Here is a 13187-nt window from a genome sequence, read left to right on the forward strand (position 1 = left end):
GTCCCTATCTCTCCTGACATAACTGTCTTATCTGAAAAAAGCAAATTAGGAAAGTATGATGTAGCTCTAACAGCTGGGAGTGTTCAGCCCTAAGAAGCTGATTGGCAGGTGCAGAGCTAAACTGTGCTGCAAAATCAGGAACCAGCTTCATGCAGTGGCAAATATGACATTAGGTTATTCTGATCCTGAGTTCTGTCTGGGACTGTCCTTAACCTAGAGCAAAAGAAATGTATAAATAAACTCAAACTCTAAACACATCCTTTCTCCACAACTTATGGGAAGTCTGAACTAATTTTCAGCTAAAAAGCAAACATGTTGCAATATTTCTGCCTTCTGCATCCATTCTGTGTTCCACTGAAAGACATAGAAAGATATGCCAAAATAACACAAAATGAATGTTCTTCCTCTCATGCTCCCAGCAAGGCAGGAAATACTGTGGCCTTGTGAGAAATTAAAAAATAATAATAATAAAAAAACAACAACAGAAAAACCCCACCACAACTCTGTCTCATCCTGCAATGAGTTCCATAGAAACATCAATGGAACTCATTATTATACTCTAGCCTAACGCTGAGCTTTAGCTCTTTTTTTGAGTTGGTTTTTATTTTGTCCAAAACAGACTACACATCTCTGGTATAGCTCTGCTGGCTTGTCAGAAACTAAACTGCATTCTCCAACTTCTTTTAAAATAAGATACCAAGCAGCCATGAAATGGTAATGACTTTTGGTATTTGACTCATTTAGCCGACAGGAGGAATGTAGGTAAAACTTCGTTGACTAGTGCTGAATTATGTATGGTCAGGATCAGATTAATACTGGCATTTTTTCTATGCTTGCCATGATGAATAAAAGCTCAGAAAAGCTTTATTTTGAAATATAAATGTGGCTGGACTGAAGAATTCCGGTAGCTCTTTCCAAAATTACGCAGTTAGAAAAGAATTGTCAATCTACTTTATAAGGAATAATGAGTGTTAAATCTCATTCAAGGTTGTCACTGTTACTGCATTGTACATAATTTTCTTAGAATTGAGTACATTATATTGATTCACATATTAGATGGTACCCTTATGCCCTGTTCTTTGAATGATTTAATCTTTTGTATATAAAGCCACAAAAGAATCCTGAAAAACCTTTTCAATTTGTTGATCTGAAAAACTGAAGAAGCCTAGTTATTTTGTAATCTTGACTTCATTATCTCACAAAGTACAGCTACATGTGTTCCATTTTAACTAATAAGTATGCCCCTGAAATTTTTAAATATGCCATTCAATATGCAGGTTTTTTCACCCATCTGCAACAAGATGTTCTGCCAACAAACTCACATTTGCATGACACTGCAATATTTCCATTAGCTTGGCTGATGAAAGGTTTAAGGAAGTAAAATGTTGACAATTTTCAAACATTTTAAAGAAGTTTTTCCCTATAACTCCTTCTAAAGGAAAAAAAAACAACAAAAACAAAAACCTATAAATCAACTTAAAGATCTGAAGCAAATCATTATGATTTCTTAGTTTATCTAGCTTCTTATGTTTACTTTAGGTAGCACAGAAATTAACATTTCTTATGCACTGCTATTTAAGATACTTTGAGGAAGTCATCATTATAAATGAAAGGTACATCCTGTAAAAGCTGGGCATAACACCAGAAGAATGGGTCACACTGACATGAGTAAAACATAATCCAGAATACTCTTTGGCCCTAGAACAATATGTGAGTCCAATACTGATAGCAGCCAAAAGGGAAAGGAACAAGGCAAAGGACAGCAAGGACACAACCTGAACCAATACCTGTCATATAAAGCCTAACAGAAGCTAGCAAGCCTTACTCAGAGAAGCCCCATCCCAGATAGGCAAACTGAGACCATCAAAACAAATCTCAGCCCTCAAACGAGGGCATGCCAAGAACCATGCAGTGCAGGATACACTAAATTCTCTTCTGTCTTCATCTACTTTCTGTATCTGCTGGAAGTTGTTGCAGAGCCATCTGAAATGCAAGTGCACTCCTCTCACCTGTGGCAAAGGGTGACAAATTCTGGAATCAGGCAATTACCTTCTATTTTTTTCTTATCTTTTAACATATTAAAAAAAAACCCAAACACATACACACAAAGTAAAACACAAAAGTATCATATTGGGAAAATTGTCTTGAATTTAAGAAGAAGATTAGGTAAGGACCTCATAAAGCACCAATTCTTTCACATTACTAACAGGTTCAGAGTCTCTAGGTGGGAGAGGAAGGTGGGTACACTATCCCCGTCTGGGTTCCAGTTGTTGTCAAGCAACACTTCTACATACTTCAACGCACTGGCTAAATACTGGTTAAGGACCCCCCCACCTAAGGCTTTAATTAGCTCATCATCCTCTTGCCATCAACAAGATGCAGCACATGCAGTTCTACTCCTGCTCTGCATAAAGCTAACTTGATCTTTCAGAGGATTTTGTCCATCAGTATTTGTAAATGCATGCTGTTTGTAAAATGAATAATCTAAATCTTACTGTGTGGGAGAGCTGGGATTTTTCTTCTGGAGGTTTACCCCGAAATAACTCTTGTGGCTTCTGGAAATGCTACACAGATGAGAATTCAGCCTACCCTGATTCATAGCAGTATTTTTTTTTAATATCATAAGGAACTAACAATGATAGACTATAATAAAAGCCCATTATTAAAAGTCTGAGCTGCAGTAAATTCTTTACAGACAAGTTCTTGTGCCCACACATTGCTCCACGTAACGTAAAAGAATATCATATAAGTACAATTCAGTCCCATGTAAGGCAACCTCTTTGAGTCTGAAGCCGGGTTTTAACTTAAGAATTTTAATAGCCCACTAAGATCCCTTAGCCAATGGACAAAAATTTTATGTTGTTCTTTTTCTCCTTCCTCTCCAGAGGACACCTTTAGCTCATTGCAATTCTGCAGATGGTATTGGAATCATCCCAGGCACAAATCTGCTGCTACTGCATTGATCTATCCTGCCTAACTCTAAGGAGTAGAAATAAACATGTTTGGTTTTAATCTCTTTTAATGCATCAGTGGCAGAGCTGAGGGGCTCTGGGAGAAGTCTAATTCGGGGCAGTACAAAGGTTCTGGTAGGAAGGAGCTCAGAGGCTCATGTTCTTCTCACAGTAGGACAATATGATGCCCATGTTAATTTAAGTGGCCTTACCTTCTGGATTTACAGTTTCTAATGCCCTTGATTAATTTGTTCACACAGCTCTTATTAATCGAAAACAAGCCTGAGAGGGACCATTTAAAACATCTTTACATTTTCATACCATTAACTCAGAGCAAGAATAATTCCCATCTAACTAAGTGCAGTATTTAAAATCTCTAACAGCAGTGGGTGAGAAAGAGCTATGCCTAACGAGGCATAGCCCACTATAACATATGTTTGTCAGTAACGCAAAACAAGGGCCAGAATTTATTAAGCATAATTATTGTACGTTCGCTTCTTGAGTCTCTGATACTAACAACTCAGTGCGGAACCAGATCACATTCAGGGAGGAAGAAAAAAAAAACAAAACAAAACAAAAAAATCAAGAAACAAACTCCATTATCCATATCTTGGTTTTATTTCTACCATCTACCATCCCTTCTTTAGCAACAGCCAAATTGCTTCTTGAGACAAATCTTTTAAACTAGCAGTGGCTGCCAATGGGTCTCTGTATTTGCATCTGCAAAGGGGTGGTACACACTGCAAATCACGTAGGAAATAACAAGATACTCTGACCTAAAAGACCAATTTAATTTTCTACTGGATCTGAAAATTATAACATATTGTCATGCAGTTTATGGAAGAGTCCAAATAATATGCAAGTCAATTCAGCAGACAGACTGGGAACTCTGTTGGTGATAATGGCAGGTGTTTCACTGACTTACTCAGAGACCTCCTCTTGTGTAGTATGAATTCCACAGCCTCTTTGAATGATTTGCTGGAAATATATGGTTAAAAATATATAGTCAACAGCACCACTTTTTGCAAGGATGTAGCACGTAACAGTCAAGCAAAAAACAGGCAACATGAATAGCTATGGAAAAGGGACACTTTACATCACTACAGCTCCTTGGCTTGGAGCCTGATCTTTCCGAAGTCCCATAGCACTAATCTGGCATCAGTGAGCATGTACCACCATCATAACCGTCCTTTTCTATTTTATTAGTTTTGTATAGAAAGGTGAGTAACTCCTGAACGAATAATCTCCGCTATCTTCTCCTTAGGAAAATAATAAAAAATAAAAGCACAAAATGTACAACACTAACCCCCAAGAAAAGGGACCATTTTTCAAGTTAACTTTCAAAAATATCTGTTCTGATCTCAGATATATTTTACAGGCAGGTAGTCTCAGCTCCCTGTTAACTAATTTTAAGCACTTAACTAGAGTTACCCTCGGTATCCTAGGAAATAATGAGGCACCTACAGACAACAACTGAGATCTTAGTGGCACGAACAGCTTATTTCTCTCTACTGATTGCAGGGAAGCCTTAGGACGACTATGTTTCTAACTAAAGTGCATCAATTACGCACCTAAAATTAGACAGGATGAATGCAGGTCTGCAGAGCTGAGCATTTACAGGGAATCAGTAGGCCCAAGGTGCTTATATAGCCATTCTTCAAAAAGTCTTTTGTGCCCCATATTAAGTTTCTAAGGGTATGATTCCCACTGAATTCATTTGGAGTTGGTGAACAACTACTTTTTAAAGACTTTTGACAAAAGCATATTTAAAAAATACTACTTCTGTTTTCATGTGCTTTGAGTGGCTGTGCACCACTACAGAGCAGCTGAATATCTAAGGAGAAGAGCTAACCAATTACTAACCAATTACTAAAAGAGATACAGTCAGGAAAGAGAGAAAGTTGAATTGTCTTGCTGGAATTTTCAGCATCTTCTGGGACCCCTGGAGAATCCTTCTGGCTTTATGGGACTGACATGGTTTAAGAAGGTCGTGGATACTACAGCTGACAGCATTCCCTTCAGCAAGTAAATAAGAGGGGCACAAGACAGTAGCAATATGTAGTAGCGATATGTGCCCTTTCTAAGGCACATTTGAGAGTTGTTTTTGTAGTTATTTGCAAGGCGAAGATATCCTCGGCTTGGCACATGAAATCAGGCACAGTCTCAGCAAATCCTTTGGAAAAAGAATAATAAACAGAGGCTCAAAGGAGAAATCCAGAATAAAAACAAGCGAAATTGGTTGGCTGTATTTAGAACACAGAAATCCAAAGACAGTAGAGGATTTAACAGACCAGTTCACACCACAGAAACAAGTCAAAGTGTCTATCACTGATAATCTCCCATAAGTAATCGGAGAAAAGGAGAGAAGGAGAAGAAACAAACAAACATATAATGAAGCTAGCCAAGTCTTGATTGCTGAATGCTGTGGAAAGAAGAACAGTTCTGCTTGAAGAAGAGTCCTTCCACCTCTAAATAGGTGGAAGATCCAACAAACCTAGCAGTGACAGGAAGAAGGACAGCACAGTTCCAATCCACTGAAAGATATCAATTTCCTTCACTGTTCTCCAGTTGATCACTTTATTGTTAGATGGGAGTATTTTAATGTTGATACTTTTGTCATTGCCTGCTTTTGGTATTTCCTACCTCAGCATGGGCTCTGAATGCAAAAGAGTGCTTTACATCTACTTGGCTTTCTCATCTCAGTTAAGGAGCAGGGATTTGATCATTGGGAAGAAAAAAAGTCACAACTGTCACCCATCAGACATATAAAACAGCATGTAGAATGAGAGAAAAAGAAATAATGTTTAGCAGCACTACATATCACCTATTCAGGGCAGGCCTATCAGTCAATTTTAAAGAAAAGAAACAACAATAACAACAAACCTGTGCTCATCAGATAAGGCATTGCTCTGTTGAGGAAATCAGGCACACTTATTCCCTGTATGCAGTACAAAACTGGAGCTCTGCTGGGTCACATATGCGAGGGAATGCTGCTAAGCTACAGCAGGGAACAACTGCCAATATTTATTGGTAAAAGTGGTAGAGGAAGAGGCAGAAAACTTTCTATCAAGAAAAGACAACTTCATATGAAATAATTTGTCACAGAACAGATGTGTTGCACTGAGCACCTTCCTAAATGAGATGAAAGGCGGAATGGACACATCAAGCTGTTTCTAGCTCAGATTTTATTTCTATATTCTTTGTTCCAGCTAAACTCAATTTCAGTTCAAATGAGTTTCAAACTCAGTTCAGCCATAAAATAGTACTATGTTGATCTTTCTTATATTACAGCTGCTGTACTGCAGGTGCTTGTGGTTAGCAAGAGGTTCAGATAATAGTGGGAAATGAAGTGCTTCAGTAGCTAACTCTGAAGAAACGGTACTTAGATGCAAGGCTGTTCACTCTATTAAATAAAATATGGAATTTTAAGTGTGACTAGTTTACATAGGTGATATATGAGCCTAGTGGGGGGGAAAAAAAAAAAAAAAAAAAAAGTGCTGTAATGAATCTATGGTCCAGAGCAAGTTAAGCTTTTTAAAGCAAGAGTTAGTAACAATAGGTCCAGAGAAACTAAGAAACAGATTTTTAGCTAATATTTGCCTTCCATGATACAGAGATAATGTGTATTACTCTTACAAGGGTAAGTGAAGATGAAAAATGTTTCTCACACCTAATCCCTCTTCCCAGTGAACATGTTCCTCTAGAAAAAGATTAAAAACCTTCTGCATAGACCAGTTTGATGTAGGTTCAGCAACATTTTCCTTCATTACAGAAAACATAAAACATATGCTCATATGGGACACAGGTTATGGCCTTCCTTCTGGTTTCTCTTTGTAAATTCTCCCTGTACTAGTAATTCAGATTTTCATTCTTAAATGAAAATGAGGTTTGTGGTGGCCTCTAGTGGTGTCTGTGTGAATGGGACATTTCCCTCTCATGGCTATAGGACCAACTAAATGATGGGTCTCAACAGAGGAGGAAAAAAAGAAAAAAAAAACAGGTTCTGAATTATGGCACACATGTTCTCATACAGTAAAGTCAGGAACAAACTATCCAGCAGTGCTTTTGTGTAGCAAAGACCTTGGAATTAAGAAAATAAACAATTTAAAGCTGAAGAAAAAACTTCACGGGCTCTTCAAGCCTTTGCAACAAGCTAAACTAAGGCCTTATCTGATGTTTTTTCATGTTTCATCCTGTTGACCAATAATCATTCTTCTTTCCTAAACTGTATCTCAAAGTCTACAGAGTCTGTGGTTTTTAAGATGTACTGATCTGCAGTCTCAGCTTAGAGTGCATGTGAGGCTGGAAACTAGTCTTTCCCAATTGAAGAAAAAAAAAATAATAATAACTTTCAATACTCTTGCAATACAATGCAATACAAAGCAGTCAGAAGGATGATTTTAGAGTCTGATTTTTCTCACCTCATAGAGCAGGTATAGTAATTTTCCTTCACATGTAAGAAAAAACTGCACAGACTGCCAGGCCTCAATCATTTCCTTACTGGATGATATTTATCCTTTCTTTCTGACCGACCTTGAAATCACTGTTCTAAAAAGCCTTCATCGTTTGAAAAAGGAGGCTGCTCTTTATGCAGAAATGATTTCCTCTTTCTTTTTCTTCTTCCTCCTGTCCATTTCAAACACAAACACAGACCTCAGTCCTGTGAGACAGTTGAAAACTGCCAAAGCACTGACATGAAGATTTAGCAGTAAGAGTGTTATTCCTTTTAGAATTCGCATTATCTACATTTAGTGGATCCAAGAATCCCTTCCTAATACACTGGCTAGCAGCAATTGAGTCTTACAGAGTGATTATGAAAGATATCTGAACTCACAAAAGGCTCAATGAATGATGAATCTACTTGAAATGAGACAAGTCCCCTCACCTCTTTCTACACTGGCTTGTTCAGAACACAGTTTGGCTTCTGGTCTTACTCTAAATGCAAAACAGTTAAGAGTCAATTAAAATGATAACATCCTTTCATATGTTTCCAAAAAGAAAGGCTATAAGCCCTTAATGGAGGAACCCACAGAAGAACTTTGAAGTGAGCACTTCTGCGGGCTGAGACACTCAGGCACAGATAGATGAAGAGCATTCTGATAGGACATGACAAGGTCAGAAATAAAACACAATATTTCGAATCCTGAGGACCCTCTCCTAATCCTTGGAGGCATTCCTTTCCTTGCAAGGGGTATTTCAGAATGAACCATTAAATCCCACCGTCATTCTCATCTTTCTCTGGCCAGATGATATCACATGTTGCTTTCATTATTGCTTTGTGCTATACCTTGGCTCTCCTGCACCGCTACAGCTCTCTTGGCTTGGACCACAATCTCTTCAAAAGCATAGTGCAAGTATTATTTCTGTTTCATGCAAAGCTTGCCTAAATTTGTGGCAGGGAACAGGCTGCAGAACTGTATCGTGTGGCTCCCAAATGAAACCAGCTGTCTATTATTTCCATGTCTGTAACTTTAGACTAAATTATGTGAGCTGGCAAGCTAATCTTTGGCCACCCTTTCACAAAGGCAAGTTCCTCATCATTTTTATTTACATTTCATGCTGGTAGCATAGAAACTTGATCACAAATATGACCATGCTATCTGCTCTCTCTCTCACAGAGAATTTAGCTTTTAGGCTAATTACAATAGCCATAAGGGATATTTGCCTTTATCACAGAAGGGTTAAGGTTGGAAGGGACCTCTAGAGATCATCTCGTTAATGCGTTTTTAAATTGTACCTGCTAAGTCTACAAATAAGAGGCCAATGGTAAATAGCATAAACTATCAGGTGTTGCTGAGACCCAGATACTTGTGACATTAGCAATTACAGAACTCTCTCCTGGAGTCAGGAGAGTTTCCTGATACTGGGAAAAAACTTCACATCATGCTCCATGCTGCTGTAGAAGTCTTCTAGTAACCCTAATACTAAATTTAGAGACATACTTCCTTATCCTTGGGAGGCGGGAAAGAGTTAGAGAAGGGAGAAAGCCAGTTTTTCCTCCCTCATGTGTTTCCTGACTTATTTCCTTGTTTCCACTGAACTTATAATTTCATATATGTATAGATATATATGTCTGCATTGAATTCTGCATATCTCTCTGCCTTGAATACCTGCTAAAATAAAACTACTATACCTGCCTTCACAATCTCCTAAATGCAAGCACATGATACCTAAGCACTATGTCAATCAAGACCACATAATTTGAAGATAATTTCTGCTTGTTCAAAATCTGTGATAACATAAAGAACATTTTAAAACTGATCTTCAGAATTGGATTCTGTGTCCTGGCTTGAGTACTTATTTGTGCAGTTCCCCCCACCCCAAGCAACAATTGCAATACAGACTACTAACAAGGACTTCAAAACCCTCAATGGAAAATACTAATGAAGCCCATCAGTAACAAAGCCATGGCTATCCTGAGCTGCTGGACTCATTTATTGATGTATACCTGGTAAAAACACTAGCAAACACCTGGCTTTTGAGTGGGCCCAAATACTCATTTTTGGAAGCTTACCTGTCCTCAGATTATCTTGTTGTCCATTACCTGGGAAATTAAGGCTTACATTTTATGAACTTTTTCTCCTCTCAGTATTTCAAGAGCTGTCAAAGATCAAAAGCTCATGTATTCAGAAATGTAATAATAAAAATGGCCTACTAAATCCACTGAGAAATAGATATTATATAAAATCTGAAGATCCAAAAATAGAAGGTGGCAGCAGCCACATGCCTCAGTGCCAGGCCTGAATTGTTATGGCCTCTTCACAGCCAGAAACTTCAGGCCCAGAATAAATCCTGCAATATACATTCTTCTAAAAAGAATTTATGGTCAGGAAGAAAGCTGACTAGTGGTATGAGCTCACTGTAAAGCAAACACATGCACAAATCCTGGCACTCTTTGAAGAGCAGTAAATTCAGATCTACTTCCATCCAATTATTTCCTCATTTTCAGAGGGCATAGAGGGATGAAAGTATTGAAGGAGTATCTTAACCCTGCCAGAGCTGTGTAACATATACCAGCTTATAGCTTAAGGCAAAAACATAACTTTACTTCTCTAAGTAATCTTTGGCTTCCCAGCTGCACATCTCTGCTTGCGAGCTTTCCAGGTCCTTAGCTTGCTCAGGTCTCTGCTTCAGCAAGTCTTCAGACTCATAAGATAAATAAAACAAAAACAAAACCTTGGTTAGCCAGCAAACTAGGCACACAACATGTTCACTGTCTCCTCTGAAAACATGGAATTGCAGAAGAAAACCACTTTTTTTCCACTATATAATTGCTTTTAGTTTTCAATTTGAGTAAATGCTGGAGATGACTTTTCATCCAGATTCAGAACAACATTAACAAAGCTCAAAACTGAAAGTCCCAGGTCCTGTACAAGCCAGTCTCACCATGTCTGTGGGATTCTTTTTACAGAGCTAATTTGGAGGTCCCGGCTCCTGTTGATTCTTACAGATCTCATTTTTTTCCTGTATAGTGCTGCAGTACTCAGGGTTTTTACTCGCATGCTAATAAACAAATTCCATCTTGGCTACTTGACATGATGGGAACCTTCCTGTTTTAGATGAATATTGAAATATCGGGGTGTGTGCATGCATGCACATACCTCAGTGTCAATACAAGCTGCTGACTTTGTAAACAAAACCTGATGAGTGTAAATTATAGCACATATCTGGCAGTCATGCATAGTTTTGACGACATAATAATTTTCTTTGCAACTCCTTTTACCTTCTCATTATTCCTTTGCTTTTTATTATTATTGTTACTGATTGGCATTACAGCAGCACTTAGCAGTTCAAGCCCTTTTTCTTAGGTATTAGTGTTTAGCAGGCAGAAATGCTGTATGATGAGTTTCAAAGGTGTATCTCAACCCTTGGTGTAACACAATGAGCTTCATGGGCTCCATACAGCCTCAGACAACCCTGAGAATTGCCTATGGGTACCGTGCAAGGCACTGACACTTCCCATTGCACTGGCAGGATTCTGGCAGTTTATAGCGCTCAGGTGACACATGCAGCTGCAACATTCACAAATTATTTTAAGGCCATTTCCTAAATGCCTCTAGCCCAATTTCTTTCAAGTGTAATTTCTACACAATTTAAGCTTTCATCTTGTAAAATAACATTTCTTTTTACATTAAAAAAAAAGTAAATAATAGCAAGCTCTTGACCAGGAGTTAGCAGAATGAAGGCAGGCACAGATTCAGCAAGAAGCTCAAGGGTAAGATAGCCAGCCCCTTGGTGGCACAAATCCTTTTTTTGATTCAGTGTTGGACCACTCTGAACACTCACTTTGATAGTTTGTTAGATAATCAAGAAAAAGGAGACACAGTGTATCTTCTCCTTCACATACTGTATACAGAAGGCCAGCACATACACACAGGAGTCACTGTGTATTATCCTGGAATTCACTGTGCATTTTGCCGGGTACCTACACACTTCATTTGTGCAGAGAACATGTGGGAATTGCTTGAGAAATGGGAAATAGAGAATAACTAGGGCTTAACAGAGGTTATGGCATTACAGAGGCTTGCTTGAGGTGAGAGACAGTTACCACTTCCAGAATGGTTGGTATGTACAGAATCTACTTCTCCACATTTCACTTGGCAACACAATCCTCGCACATATCAATAAGAGTAAATGAAGAGTGGGGCAGAATGGAGACACCGTGGCCAACTTCGTTGGCTTCCCTTTGTTGCAGAGGTGGCAACCTGGTGGTACCACGTAGCTGATAAGCTACATAGTATTGTAAGATGTCTGGTGCTGGGCCAACAATGGTGGCAGATCAATCCCTTCTGATGGGCTTTGCTCAAGCTAGTCCTCATTCTAATTTCATTATAATACCAATACACAACCTCATTCCAGAAGTTACCTGCTTCCAAAGAACAACCACTGTTCACTGAGCATGCTCTCTGGATTTTCGATTAACCTGAGAGACTTTTTAAACCAATCAATAACAAAAGTAAGTATGACTTTACCTAAATGTAAAATATATAAATATATAAAAATATTTATAAATATAAATATATAAATATATATAAAAATATAAAATATATATATTTTTTATATATATATAAAATACGTGAACTAAGGAGGGAAAGAGCAGAATGGAAGAAGAAAGAAGGGAGAGGGAAGATTCCATCGTAACCTCTGGATCAGTCCACGGTCTGAACCCCTTTCCTCCCCTCAGGTTGGGACGTCACCTGAGGAGACTCCTCAAGATTGAAGGCCCTCTCCCATCTTCTGAGTGAGTGATGATTGCACATTTCTACACTAGGCACTAGCTAAGAACCCCACACTGTGGTAGAGAATTTCCTGTACTGACATTCAAAACCTGTTCTCTAAATGTTGCTTTTGAATAAATCATATTGTTTGTGAACTTGACTACTTGTTTGGAAGGCGATCAGACCTACAGTCAACAGACTGTTTACAAATCTGGTACTGCCAGAGTTGGGCCTATAGTTACCACAGTATTTGGTATCCCTGCTAAGAGATGAGTCTAGCTGCCCCCAGTCCCTCTAACACTTGAGGATCAGTTGGAATGCAAGGGGATTCATCTCCGACCAAATTTGTGTCCTCCCGCCGCCCTGCCCCTAACAAACCTGAACACACATGCATATATTTCAAAGCACAAGTTCCAAAACCAAAAGGCAGTCTCTGCATGGCACAGCAATCAGCTCACTTCTATGTGATGCAGCTATGCAGGTTCACAGCACATCTCTTCTCCTGCTTCTGTACATTTGCACTGTAGCAGAAGTATTCTAACTGCTCTAAAAGAAGTCCAGGAGGCTTACACAAAGATGAAACAAAGATATAGAGGCAGACACAGAAAATATAATTGCTGGAGCCATCCAAAGGAATCAGCACTTCAGAAATAGAACAGCCTGAAGCGTTTCTCTGAAATTTCAGAACACAGATAAACCCTGAAGGGTAAAGGCCTGCATTGGGATGTACAACATAACGATCTAGGTGGCATGAACAGATTACACCTGAAAGGGACCACTTGACAGAAGTGAAACATGAACAGCTAACAAATGCACCGAGTTGAAGCTGTACTGTGCTTAAAGGCCTGAAGCCTTGAGCACTTCCTAGGGCAGCCTCAGATGACAGATTTGTGGTTTCCACAATTACAGCAGACCCAATCTAACCTTTCCTCAGCTGACATGGTAGTATAGAGCCAGGTCTACTAATTTTTTCAGTTTCTTCATGAGGAAGGCCTGCAGGTTTCATGTGCTTTTAAAC

Source organism: Tinamus guttatus, unplaced genomic scaffold (assembly GCF_059628265.1).
Source record: "Tinamus guttatus ecotype Peru unplaced genomic scaffold, ASM5962826v1 Tinamus_guttatus_pri_ptg000308l, whole genome shotgun sequence".
NCBI classification, from domain to species: domain Eukaryota; kingdom Metazoa; phylum Chordata; class Aves; order Tinamiformes; family Tinamidae; genus Tinamus; species Tinamus guttatus.